At 43.5% G+C, this 14,261-nt stretch overlaps 2 long non-coding RNA genes across 2 annotated transcripts in view; one reads left to right on the forward strand and one right to left on the reverse strand.

The window, feature by feature from the left end:
• The window catches only part of LOC309513041, a 328,088-nt gene that overhangs the window by 16,291 nt on the left and 297,536 nt on the right, over positions 1-14,261 (forward strand). The window lies entirely within an intron of this gene.
• Positions 1,069-2,653, reverse strand: LOC309510569. Its single transcript, XR_014210396.1, has 4 exons — positions 2,596-2,653; positions 2,346-2,432; positions 2,017-2,073; positions 1,069-1,908 (listed from the first exon to the last, which is right to left on the reverse strand). It is a non-coding gene; the product is annotated as an uncharacterized lncRNA (long non-coding RNA).

Here is a 14,261-nt window from a genome sequence, read left to right on the forward strand (position 1 = left end):
TCCATAGACCTCCATTTATTCTGCACTCGTCCTGTGAGCGCCCCCATGTGGAACCAGAGTGGAACTGCAACCAGTTCAGAAACAGGAAGTTTACTGAGAGTGGAAGTTCTTCCCTTATTAGACATCTCTGCTTCCAGGTTGTGCTATTTACATACACCAAAGTCCTTCTGGATACACAGAACTTGCCTGGGAACCCGTCTTCTTTCCGTGGCTTTCAGGTAAATGGACGCTCGAGATAAATTGGTGTGTTTGAGCACAGGTATATTGGAGCCCTTAACGTTATAGACACGTTTTAGTGTCCTGATTTTCCTGACTGGCTGGAAGAAATGGATAAGTCTACGTAGAACCCAGTAGACCGTTCACTATCAGGAAGTCTTGGAAAAACAACCAACGACCAACAACAACTTCTCATTCTCACGAAAAAGTAATTGAAATATGTTACAGTTTCATGATGTTGTGTGGTTGTAATGCAAGGGTTTGGGGTTTAACCTTAAAGGAACACTCCACAGTTTTTTTAAATAGGGTTTATTCTACCTTCTTTCCTACATTTAGATAGGTGGGCAAATGCATTTTTGTCTCAGTGCATGCATTGTTTTAGTTTGACAGGGTCGGCGCGAGCTTAGCTTAGCTTAATGAATGGAATCTTTTGTTGCCAGCTAGCATGTCCTGAGTAAAAGTGATACAAATAAATAAAAGCAACTAATTACTTCTTGTGGCCTGCGTATTCACAACAAGTACAAATAGTGATGCAGATTAACACTAGGCGATTTCCTAGGCAGATATTGACTTGGGCCCTTTTGGCCTTCCATATTAACACCTAGACCAAGTCTTTGCGATCCTGATGGGTCAGTATTAAACTTTGCAAGTTACAACCTATAATTAGAACTGTCTGGAATGAAAGTAGGCTATACATTTTTAAATGATAATAATAATAACATGGGCTAATTCAGAATATCTCGGAATGTTTGATAATATTTATTAATTAATGGGCTGTATAAGAATATTTAAGTAAACTTGGGGTTGGTAAGATGCTTTTTTAACGTTTTTGAAAGAAGTCTCTTATTCTTCAGGCAAATACATTTATTTGATAAAAAATACATTAAAAGCAGTAATGTGAAATATTATTACAATAAAAAGTAAAATTCTACCTGCAAAAACAAACAAACTTTTGAATGGCAGTGTAGGCTATATACAAAACAGAACAAATTTCCAAAAGCCTACTCTCGAACCTTTTTTTTTGAAAACATAAATAGCTTAAGACATAAAGTAAGCCGTAACCTTTTGACCACCGCTTTAAATTTTTATTTATTTATTTTTGATTGCTGGATACAAATTTTTAAGACTGCATGTACAAAGAGCTTTTTCTATCCAATAAAATATTTTGAGCATAGCTAGGAAAAAAAAGTAGTTTCACTATGTACATTTATGTTTAAAGACAACTTGTCCAACCATGAAAATCACAATTTTAACATTCTGTGATATTTCCATGACCATGGGAAGCTGTACAAATACATTTAAAATCAGGGATACAGAAAGGAACTCGGTCCCTTACTCAACAATCAGAAAAGAAATAGCCTTACTCTGAATATTATGTTCCCTCAGTTGTCAAATGATAAGCTGCTGCTGCTGGTATTAACAAATATAAAAACACATGTGCAGTACTAAACAATACTAGCTTATTTCTAATGAATAATCAGCTCAATGCTTTTCAAATATTAACATGCATAGTCTCTGAAGCACATGAAGGCTTACTAATGCTACAGAAAGTTCTGGTAAATCCACTGTCTTGATGATCTATGTCTTTCACTTCTCAACCAACAGTAAACTCATCAGAATCCTGGGATTGAAAGTTTCTCCTCCGGGCATCTTTTTTAACCTGAGCATACATAACATCACTAGATCCAGCATCTGAAAATATATCAGTCAATAATTTTTATATACAGTTTTTAAATTACTTTCTTAGATTCTCAATAATGCATGTACATTTTCAGTGGTTGTTTTTATTTTGTCACTCACTTTAATCCGTTTCCAGCTTCAGTTTAGAGTAAATGTCGTCACTCTCAGTGTTATTGCCTAGAAAATGCCAACAGTTCATATCACTAGTGCTTACTGTATGTCCATCAGTGGTATGAAATATGGCATTATAACATGCTAATTAACACATATTATTTAGTGTTCTATAATTTTACAGAGAGGATCATTTTATTTTAAAATAAAATGACCAAATTACCTCAAAATACACAATTTGCATGCAATGTCCTTTTTGGATCAGATCTGTTTCACAGTGCACAGCAACAAAACCACATCATACAATCATAAGAGCAGAGACTTTTATTTCCATTTACCTTTGTTTGCTTTCTTTTTCTTCTGTTTCTTTGTAGATTTGAGTTCATTCTCAGCATATGTGATCTCAGTCGGCACACTTACACAGTCTACAATGAACAACAGAGAAAGAAATAAGACACTTGGTTTAACTCGATTTGCTCTAAAAAAATGTCTGTGATACAAAAAAAGATGGATTTGATTTCCAATGTATTTAGAAAAGAATACTGACCTCATCATAATGACATAAAACACCTTGACATCATTAATTACCTGTGCTTATTTCTTTATTAGTATTTGTATCAACAGAGTCATAAATATGTGAAGTTCCTGTAATAAATGAATACATGAATTAATTTTCAATAATACATACATATTTAAAATAGTATCTTATATATGAAATCTTATAAATTCAGTTCCACAGAAAAATACTATTTCATGCTGACACAAAAAATAAATAAATAAAGCACCAGACACAATATTTCATACAGAAAATAAAATATATTTTGTTATGTAGTTTTTGGTCAAATAAAACGACACTCGGTTACAACGTGACCTCGGTTCTCTTACGAGAGTACTCTCGTGTTGCGTAAGTTTAGTTTACGCTACGGGAAAAACTCCTTTTCTCGAGAATATTGAAGCAAAAAATTATCCTTAATTTTTAAGAATTTAAAACGCATTTGCTGCAGCAGCAGACCTAGGCGAGGCAGCTCGCGCGCCTATTGGTTGCTCTACGGCAACTGCTGCAACCTATCAGTGCGTCTGTCATGACTTCAGCGCCAATTGGAGGCTCTCCCCGCGCTACGTCATGGCCCGCCAATATGGGTGTGGCCTCAGCCAATAAATACCCATCGCTCAGGTTGCACTATGATTTCAGTCGACTGGAAGCGAAACCATAACGCAGCACAAGCACGGCAGGTTACGCAACACTCGTTCCCTCTCTAGAGAGAACCGAGGTTACGTAAGTAACCGAGTGTCGTTCTCTTACGGGAGTACTCTCGTGTTGCGTAAGTTTAGCTTACGCTACGGGAACCCCATGTAAAACGCAGTGCGTGCTAAGATTCCAACACTAATGTCCCAAGGGCAGTTTGCCCTTGGAAAATGTCCCAAATTCCAGACACGTAGCACTCACAGAGAGTGCATGCAGGTCGCCCACCCGTTTTACTGAAGCCAATGCCAGCAGAAAAGCGGTTTTGAAGGAAAGGTATTTTAGCTCCACCGCATATAATGGTTAAAATGGGCCGCCTTTCATGGCCTCTAGGACCGTAGAAAGGTCCCAAACTGGAACCGAGGAGGGTTCAGCCTCCTAGCTCGCCTGAGGAAACGGATTATGAGGTCATTCTTTCCCAGCGACTGGCCATTTACAGGCTTCGTAAATGCTGCTATGGCCGCCACATACACCTTGAGCGTGGATGGGGTTCTCTCGCTGTCCAACAGCTCTTGCAAGAAAGAAAGCACCACCGTTACCTCACAATCTAGCGAGTCCAATTCATGAGCTGAGCACCAATCAGCGAACACTGACCATTTAGACGTGTAGAGCGTCTAGTAGACGGAGCTCTAGCCTGTGTGATCATGTTCATCACTCCCTCCGGGAGGTAAAATGGTAATAATTGATTGCCCACACATGTAGGGCCCACAGCTCGGGGTATGGGTGCCAAATTGCGCCCTCGGCCTGAGACAAAAGGTCCTTCCTCAGCGGAATCGGCCATGGAGCTGTGCTCCCAGTTCCATCAACTCGGGGAACCAAACTTGATTCTCCCAGAGCGGGGCTACCAGGATTATCAAGCATTTGCACTCCCTGATCTCGCTTGATTACCTGTCGTAACAAGGCAACCGGGGGAAATGCATAGAGAGGGCGTCTGGGCCAGTCTAGGGCCAGCGCGTCCCTTTCTTTTGAAAAGAACATTGGGCAATGAGCCTTGGCTTGCGACGCGAACAGGTCTACCTCCGCTCTGCCGAAGATGTCCCAGATGTTTTGCACCACCAGGGGATGCAGGGACCATTCCCCTGGGGGAAGCTTGGCCCTGGACAACATGCCTGGGCCCACGTTCAGGACGCCCGGCACATGCGCTGCCCTCAGCGAGCACAGATTGTGCTGGGCCCATATAAGGAGGCGTTTTGCTCTTGCAAGAAGGCTCCGGGACCTGAGGCCGCCCTGGCGGTTTATGTAAGACACCACTGACATGTTGTCTGTTCCTGACTAGAACGTGGTGGTTCCTCAGCACAGGGAGGAAAAACTGTAGGGCATTCTCGACCGCTTTCATCTCTAGACAGTTTATGTGTAGACACTTCTCTGCGTCTGATCACAGGCCCATTGATGGCCTCCCTTCGTAAAGGGTGCCCCAACCCGTGTTGGAGGCATCTGTCGAGGCTACTTTGACTTTTGAGGCTATGCCCAGGTTCACGCCGGACTGGTACCAATCGGCCCTCGTCCACGGTTTCAGCGCTGCCGCGCATGTCTGATTCACCATGAGAAGAAGCAAACCTGATGTCCATGCTCACACTGGAACACGGCGCCTCAGTCATAGCTGAAAAGGGCGCATGTACAGCAGACCCAGCCGCAGCACCATCAAGGCTGAGGCCATAAGACCCATCATCCTCTGAAACACTCTGAGGGGAAGACTCCTCCCTACTATGAATGTCGCTGCTAGGCGCTGGATTACTGCTGCGCGTTCTCGCGTTAGGCGCGCCAACATAGATCTGGAGTCCAACTCTATCCCCAGAAAGGACATTTCCTGGTTGGGAGATAGATTGCTTTTGGCCCAGTTGACTCTGAGACCCAACTGTTCCAGATGGTCCAGCAATAGCGCTCTGTGTAATACCAGTTCCTCTTTCGACTGCGCTATAATCAGCCAGTCGTCCAAATAGTTCAGAATTCTCACGACCCTTCGTCTGAGGGGCACTGGGTAGTGGGCACTTTTCCTACACTTAGCGGTCGAGCGGCATGAGCCAGCTTTATTGTTTTCGACCCTGGATGAGTGTGACTCACAGAGAGGGTAGTGCTTATGTGTAGGGGTGGGCACTGGGTAGTGGGCACATTTCCTACATTCAAAACACCTTCGGCCTAAGCCGGAATATGACCAGACATAATGCTCTTTTTGAGATTTTTTGTGGGTCGCCGTGAGAACGGCATTTGTGTGCAGGCGAGCGAGATGAGGAACTGACTCGTTGGCTGCTGAATACTGTAACGTATATGCCTCTGGGTTAATGCGAATTAGCTCAAGAATATAGGGAATTTTAGGAATATTAATATTTATGACTCATGGTCATAATTCATAAATCGCATATGCATTTACTTTATCAATAATAGGAAATGCCTCGTTCTGTACTGTCTGATCATTACAGTTAAGAAGAAGTATTCCTGTTTACAAAACTCCAAGAGAGTTTATCTTCTGGCCACGAAGACAAAACCTCTTTGGGTTTATAAATTAAAACTACTCAAAGTAGTTTTATAATATAGAGCCTGTAGCTTTATAGATCTTTTGTTTCATTGACTTTATAAAAAGTGGGTTTTCAAACACAGAGACAGTTAAAAGTATAAATGGGTTTATTAATAAAAATGGCACACACTAGAGATTATATAAACTACAAACATAAACGTACGTAAAAAAATGCAACCAAACAAATAAACATTTAACCGAACAAAAACATAAACATAGCGTGATCAGAATGAAAATGAAAGAAAGAAAGAAATAAAGAGTTAAGAGATAGAGGGTAACTTAATTCACAGACCTACAAGCTAAACACCAGGAATCAGCTATTAGAGAGAAAGATACTTGCGAGATGTGGTACTCTTTCAGTGTGATGCTGAAAAGGGGACGCGCGCGTGCGCGTGTCCGGCTGGTTTGCGTCTAGCTTTGTCTTCTGGGTCATTTCGCAAAACGATGTAAAGGCTCACTTGAATTTAACGTTACCGAGAAAGTTCAGATTCGTCTCCCGGGATGGGAGAGGCTGGAAATCTTAGTTGCAAAGACCGGCTGTTACGACTCGAACATGGGTTCGTTCGATGGAGAAGGCCAGGGCCTCCTTCAGATGTTCCTTGGAGAAACGCTGCGCCGGGGAAGAAGAGGGTCCGAAGAGTTGGATGCGTTGAGAGGGATGAGAGAGAGAGAAGAGAGCTATGATCTTCCTTTTAACAGACATCTGTTTACGCCCTGTTTTGGGGACAGAGCGAATCAAAACTTCTGATTTGTAGCGGGAAGAAGTCTTCTTTGTGTGAAGAGAAACACGCCCCCTTTTACCATATGTCTTATGAGGGAAAGGATTCATACTTAGAAATATGATATTTCCTGGAACAAATGCATATTATTGTACTTTGCAGTCAAGATTCGTCTCCGTGAGATGGAGAGGATTACAGAGATATCAATTATGGAATCACCTCACCGACACTAGAGGGCAGCCTCTAGAGGTGTGGCAGTGCTCAAATTACGCGCCCCCCACCGACGTCATCCTGCGTGAGCGTCGCCTCCCACTGACGGAAACATAACGTTACACTTATATGCATAATTACACACAAATAAAGTTTGATTAAACACACAATAAAGTTGTCAGTGTTTCCGTTATGGCAAGTGACGACACTTTGAGAAACATAGGAATACATATCAACATTCAGTGGCTTGTTATGTGGAAGAATATCTGTTTCCAAAGTTCCAGAGTGTGTGTGTGTGTGTGTGTGTGTGTGTGTGTGTGTGTGTGTGTGTGTGTGTGTGTGTGTGTGTGTGTGTGTGTGTGTGTTCTGGAATGCCTTTGAGGCTTGGGTCGTAAAGTTTTATGGTCTGAGGTAGGGTTACAACAAGACACGACTGAGGAATTCCCTTCAATGAACATTTAGAATTCAAAACTATACTCTAGCAAACCAAACCTCTATCACACGTGCATATAGGAAGGTACACATATTATAAAATAAAATAACAGATATTTCTCTTATTCTCAGTTATACACAAAAGGGTGTTTGTGTGTGTGTGCGGAATGTCCTGAGGCTGTAAAGTTGGGGGATACGAGTCACATGGGTGCTGGTAAATTGGTCCTCGTGGGGCAATTATTAACCAGCAAGGACAAAGACGATGTTTTTTTATCATCACATGATCCACTTAATGCGAAAAGCAGACGCCATTGTTGTTACATATTCCCCCTTTTTGTTAGATGAAGTCCGTGATGGACTTTATCGAACAACAAATAGGCACAATGAATGGCCGGTGGATTATGATGGTGAAAGAGCAGGTGGTTGCTAGGCTGATGACTCAGCTCAAATGAAGTTGAGGTGGTCGATGGTGTGGGACCTCTTCCTTTTCCAGGGTTCGTAGGAAATTGCCAGACACGGCTTTGTGAGCTTGGCTGTGGATGCTCACGCCTCGTTGAGTCTGGTACAGGATGAAAACCAAGACGAGTGTCGGGGCATGGTCAGTGACCGTGGAGGTGCACCGCACAGTGTCATCTGGGGTCCAGGTACGGACACAGGTGAGGTATTCAGGCTGGGCGGTTGCCCATGCTTGGAGGGCTGTGATGGGAGCAATGTCTGTACTCAGTGTTGTGAGTTGCTCTGTTAGCTGTGAAAGTTCAGTCTGAATGTCGGCCACAGGCTGTCTTACTGTGACTATGTTTGCTGTTTGAGGTAGTGTGCTCTTTCGACGTTGCTGGGATTGAGTCGAACGTACACTTTATGAGTGAGAATCCTGCCTTGGTAGTCAGGACCGGGGCTGCTCTCTCCATGCGATGCCGGATGCCGGACCTGGTGAGGTGATGTCCGATCGTGGCTGCTTTCTCGCGAGCCACCACAGCATCCTGTTAGAGGAAAGAGGGAGAGAGAGAGAAAGGGAGGAAAAATTTCAGCGATGGAGGTCCTTAGTTGGTTTAGGACAGTCTTTTTGGTTCGCTGAGGTTGGTATGCCACATGCTTTGATGTCCCATGCATGGCTTTTTGGCACATGTGGCGTCATTGTTACGCCTGGCCCCCCCTTGTGCTTTGTGGCTTTACGAGCTGTGGCGCTGTGATGGCAACAGGTGCACAATGCGTATTGAAGTCTTGTGAACGCAACATGTGCGTGGTGGCAGACATGTCTGAGGCACTGGTCATCAGTGAGCTCAGATGGCCTGCGAGGGTGGTGGAGGGGTAAGTGGTGGCATAGGAAAAGTCTGTTCATCAGAGGCCCGCATGACTTTCTTTGTACACAGCGGAGGTAGCGTTTAGCGGCTCTGAGGCGTGCAGTGTAGTTGGTAAAGTTCGTTTGTGCTGTGTAATCACTGCAATGGTTAGGGTGGGTGGGTGGGTTGTCTGTATGTGGCGCAGACATTGGTTTGGTTACTCAACTGCAGGTCAGTCAGGACCTTGAAGCAGTAGGTGTCAGTGTTCGTTTTCTGTGTCTGTGTCAGACGTGGCTGCACTGTCTTCATCTGTGATGTAAGAAGACTCTGCCTCACCAGTGTTCTGGAGTGAGTGGTTACAGGTTCGACGGTCTGGGCTAGGAGTTCTGGACGGCGGGTGATGCTGGTTCCAGAATCTTTCTGAGCGGTCGGTCCGACGCTTTGGACGGGCACCGTCACAGTCGTGCCGCCACCTGCTGTCTGGTTCTGAGCGGTGCTCAGAGACGGAGTGAATTGTGTGTGTCTTTACCGTCTTTTCATCCATGGCCCTTTGCTTGGTGTAAGCCTTGTGGGCTAAGTCTCTGAGTTCTCGAGTAGACATGGTTCGTGGGCAGACGAGCACACCGAGATGTTTACTCACGGTGCTATGCAGGTTCCGCAGAAACAAAGTTCTAAAGGTTATATCTTCTTCCATATCTGGTGTGCTGGTTGCTCCGAAGAACGTTTGTCGGAGTCAGTCATAATAGGAGTGTGGGTGTTCAAGTCGGGCCTGTTTCACGTCGAGGGCCGTGATAAACCCTTGGTCTGATTCTGGGTCAGAGAATTCGCGGATCAAAGCTTGTCGCAGTTGCTTGTAATCTGCTTTGACAGGCTCTGGTTGGCGATCCAGAAAACTACGCACATCTCTGCTTGAGGTGATTCTTACCAGGTACCATTTGTCCCAAGCTGTCGCGTTGGCGACAGTTTGCAGGTGAAAGTCAATGTCTTGAAGGTACGCATGAACACTGCAGTCTCCGGCAAACATAGGAATGTTTCTGGCCATCTTGTCGAGGTTTGTTGGACGAGAGCTGTTGCTGGGGGCCCAATCTGTCTGGAGAGGATTCTGGCCCTTTACAGCTCTTGGTGTTTGGCTGACAGGCGTGGTGTTGTGCAGTGGGCTTTCGCCCCCCTTTTCAGCTCTGGGTGTGTGGCTGAAAGGCGCAGACTCGCTGGAAGGGGGAAATGGTGAGATGTTCTTCCCCTTCCCGGTCGCGGTTGAAACTGTAAGCGTGTCTCAGTTCTCTGCGAACCATGTCTAGTTCGTCTTCGAGATCGTGTCTCTGCTGAATGAGTTGATGGATTTTAGTCTCTGCTCTCTCAAGGAGAGCTTCAGCCCGTTGGAGCCTTTCGTTGAGTTCCTTCCGGGTGTTTTCCTCCGACTGCTGTCTTTGATCTGTGTGCAGACGAAGATCGTCCAGGGCTTTTTGAAGTCTTTTCCTGTTGTAGCGTTGTGTCCGTCTCGTCCTCTTCCTCGGTCAGGAAGATTAGCTGGTCTAGCCGACTCTGTGTGTGGGCTCGGTCCTTCCGGGCTTCTGTGGCCTGGAGCTGTGGTGCGGCTGCCTTCTGTTCCATGTCGAGGCTGAGCCTTTCGCTGGCCCGGGCCTTGGTGACGAGGTTGAGTGCGAGTTTTCCGAAGATTTTGGCCAGCTGCTCGTGGTCGTACTTCTGGGTTGGATCGCAGGTCTCAAACTGGTCCAGGTACTGTGGGTCAGCGGCATCCTGGGGTAGGATGGTTGCTGTCATTTCTCGCAACCGTGTCTCGAGGGCGTGCCAGCGGACTGCAGGACTGGGTGAGCTCGACATCTCTGCTTACTGTGGTGAGAGAAGCACAGCACACACAAAAAGAGACAAAATGCAAGTTTGTTTTAGGGTTAATGAGCTATACTCATACGGGCTATGCCGTTTATGAGAATTTCGGGGCTAACTGATGCCGACAGTTAGCTGAGCCAATTTCGTGGGTATGGATGAAACCCACAATAGAAATTTGGACAGGCGGTAGCCTGGGGGTCGTTTTAGCGACGCCCGCTTTGATCGTCACTCTATTATTCAGCTTTCCTGGGGTCTCTCTTAGGTTCTGTGTCTAAGTGAAATGAAAGACACAAATCACAACAGAGTGGAGAAAGAGGCAAGGTTGAAGGTAGGGAAGATCAGAGGGAAACACAACACAAGGAAGTGAATTGGTCTGCAATGAAATGTCACAAACAATAACACGGGGAGCGTTATTTAAGGAAAATAAATAAAATAAGATACAATAAAATAAAATAAAGAGGCCTAAGCCTTATTAACACTGCGAGAGTTCCTGATCGGGCCAGGAGATGCGTGGGTTATCGGGACAGGACCTCGAAAGAAGGTGTGTCTTAGAGAGAGAAAGGTGAGTCCAAGCACTTAAAATACACCCGAAGGAATAGCTGGTATTCTGTGGTTCCTAATAAGTGGATGGGTTCTATCAAATTTTAGTTTACCTGGGGTGAATAGAGGTCATCCAGGTGGAAACCAGAGGGCGCGGTCAGACTCTCCGACGGTCCCAACACCAGACAGGGCGCAGTGTCAGTAACGCCGGACAGATGATCCCGCCCACCGGAAACCACCAGGGATGACTTTTGGATTACCACAGTGCACTGACTGAGTCCTACCAATAGATACATAACAAGGGATTAAGAGGTTAGACTTAAAGTGAATTAAGGCTTTCTGTTTTCATCAAATTGAGTAAATATGTATGCAGGGGTCAGAGGCAAAGGCTTTACTAAAATAATGATACAATGCAAAGGAATTATGATAACCGATGGTTGTAATTATCAGAATAACCTACCCCCCCCCCCCCTGGAGAGACTGGAGAAAGAGGGAAGAGAAAAATAATTATCAATGAAATAAAATTTGAATAAACAACACAGGTTTGAGACGCAGGCAGAGGAAAAGGCCCCGGCAGTGGGTTTGTGCCACAAGGGTGAGGGCCGTGTTTCCTCTCAGTGGTCCACCTGGTTGAATAGACACAATTTGAACAATGCAAACTTGTTTAAATTAAAATTCAAATAAGCATGCAAGGAGAGGTCCAAAATAATTAAAAAAAAATAAGGAAGGAAAGAAAATTAGAATGATGACAGTGATGTATCAATACTAAAATTAATTAAACTGAAATTCAGAATGACTTCCTATAATCCTTACAATAACACTGAAGTTATTAGTATTGATTATAAAAATAATCAAACGAAAAGGGTGGCAATGAGACACTTCAATTGCAGACTGGGGGTTAAACAGATATTGATAAGTCGACCCAAGATCGCCACACGGTGGCGTGCTTCTTCCTAGGTGGACCTATCAATGAACTGAGTGAATCAAATCTAAGTTTTTAATTCGAAAAGTTTTCCTTTTTTTTCGAACTTAACTTAAAGTGTGACAGTCAAAAACAGAAAAAGGAATTGTCTAACTCCAAATAATATCAGCATAAGCTAAGCTTGAATGCAGTTAAGTATTTGAGAGAGAAAATGAATGCAGAGAGAAAAAGAAATTGAAAGCAGGTATTATCTTAGAACGCCACGAGATGGCGTAGTTGCGCTCGCGCAGGCTGACGTCAGTGGGAGGCGACGCTCACGCAGGATGACGTCGGTGGGGGGCGCGTAATTTGAGCACTGCCACACCTCTAGAGGCTGCCCTCTAGTGTCGGTGAGGTGATTCAGCAGTTAAGACAGCAGATTTTTTTTATCTGTGGAATCACAAGTTTTTTTTGCGCTCTGTTGCATGCGGAAAATGAGCGAGTTTTACAACATGTGACTACAGGGATTACACATTATATATTATACACATGAGACGGTTTAAAGAAGAACAGGGATTATCATCTGTTTTCTTAATTCATAAAACTGGTCTCCAATTACACATTACATATGGTTTACAATAGAAACAGGTATTAAAACTTCTTGTTTTAATCACTAGAAACTGTGAGCAAACAGGCATTGAACATCTATTTACTTAAGCTGTGAGCACAACAGGCATCAAAACAGCTGTGAGCAGGACTTATCATCTGCTCATCTCCCATAAGCATTAATCAAAATAGCACTTTTATGATTTTTGCGTAGGTTTACGAAATTGGATCGCGAGGCCAATTTCTGACCAGGAGCTTATCGTTAACGTATTGTATATCATAAGGCCTATTACGACTGAAAAACTATCAGATTTACGTCTTCGTCCTAAAAGAGATCCTTCGTCTTCATTTAGTCGGTTTAAATCATGTTACATGTATCAACTGCAAAGAGTTTTGCTTCGTCTTTACAGAGACAGATGTAATGTCATGAACTGCAGTTTTAGCAGAGCTGAGCTGGCTTTTGTGCCTGCCATCAGCTGGGTGAGTTCGCCTTAGCGACTTATCTCACAATTCAAAACGCGCGTATAGCCTACAATTATTAATACCAATAATACACATTCAACTGAAACTGAATTTGCCCACAAAAAATGAAGTTTGAAACTGCTCGAAATATCTCCACCAATAAACTGTAACGTATATGCCTCTGGGTTAATGCGAATTAGCTCAAGAATATAGGGAATTTTAGGAATATTAATATTTATGACTCATGGTCATAATTCATAAATCGCATATGCATTTACTTTATCAATTATAGGAAATGCCTCGTTCTGTACTGTCTGATCATTACAGTTAAGAAGAAGTATTCCTGTTTACAAAACTCCAAGAGAGTTTATCTTCTGGCCACGAAGACAAAACCTCTTTGGGTTTATAAATTAAAACTACTCAAAGTAGTTTTATAATATAGAGCCTGTAGCTTTATAGATCTTTTGTTTCATTGACTTTATAAAAAGTGGGTTTTCAAACACAGAGACAGTTAAAAGTATAAATGGGTTTATTAATAAAAATGGCACACACTAGAGATTATATAAACTACAAACATAAACGTACGTAAAAAAATGTAACCAAACAAATAAACATTTAACCGAACAAAAACATAAACATAGCGTGATCAGAATGAAAATGAAAGAAAGAAAGAAATAAAGAGTTAAGAGATAGAGGGTAACTTAATTCACAGACCTACAAGCTAAACACCAGGAATCAGCTATTAGAGAGAAAGATACTTGCGAGATGTGGTACTCTTTCAGTGTGATGCTGAAAAGGGGACGCGCGCGTGCGCGTGTCCGGCTGGTTTGCGTCTAGCTTTGTCTTCTGGGTCGTTTCGCAAAACGATGTAAAGGCTCACTTGAATTTAACGTTACCGAGAAAGTTCAGATTCGTCTCCCGGGATGGGAGAGGCTGGAAATCTTAGTTGCAAAGACCGGCTGTTACGACTCGAACATGGGTTCGTTCGATGGAGAAGGCCAGGGCCTCCTTCAGATGTTCCTTGGAGAAACGCTGCGCCGGGGAAGAAGAGGGTCCGAAGAGTTGGATGCGTTGAGAGGGATGAGAGAGAGAGAAGAGAGCTATGATCTTCCTTTTAACAGACATCTGTTTACGCCCTGTTTTGGGGACAGAGCGAATCAAAACTTCTGATTTGTAGCGGGAAGAAGTCTTCTTTGTGTGAAGAGAAACACGCCCCCTTTTACCATATGTCTTATGAGGGAAAGGATTCATACTTAGAAATATGATATTTCCTGGAACAAATGCATATTATTGTACTTTGACAGGTAAAGATTGGGGAAACATAACGTTACACTTATATGCATAATTACACACAAATAAAGTTTGATTAAACACACAATAAAGTTGTCAGTGTTTCCGTTATGGCAAGTGACGACACTTTGAGAAACATAGGAATACATATCAACATTCAGTGGCTTGTTATGTGGAAGAATATCTGTTTCCAAAGTTCCAGAGTGTGTGT

The sequence above is a fragment of the Leuciscus leuciscus genome, assembly GCF_965113295.1.
Source record: "Leuciscus leuciscus genome assembly, chromosome: 1".
NCBI classification, from domain to species: domain Eukaryota; kingdom Metazoa; phylum Chordata; class Actinopteri; order Cypriniformes; family Leuciscidae; genus Leuciscus; species Leuciscus leuciscus.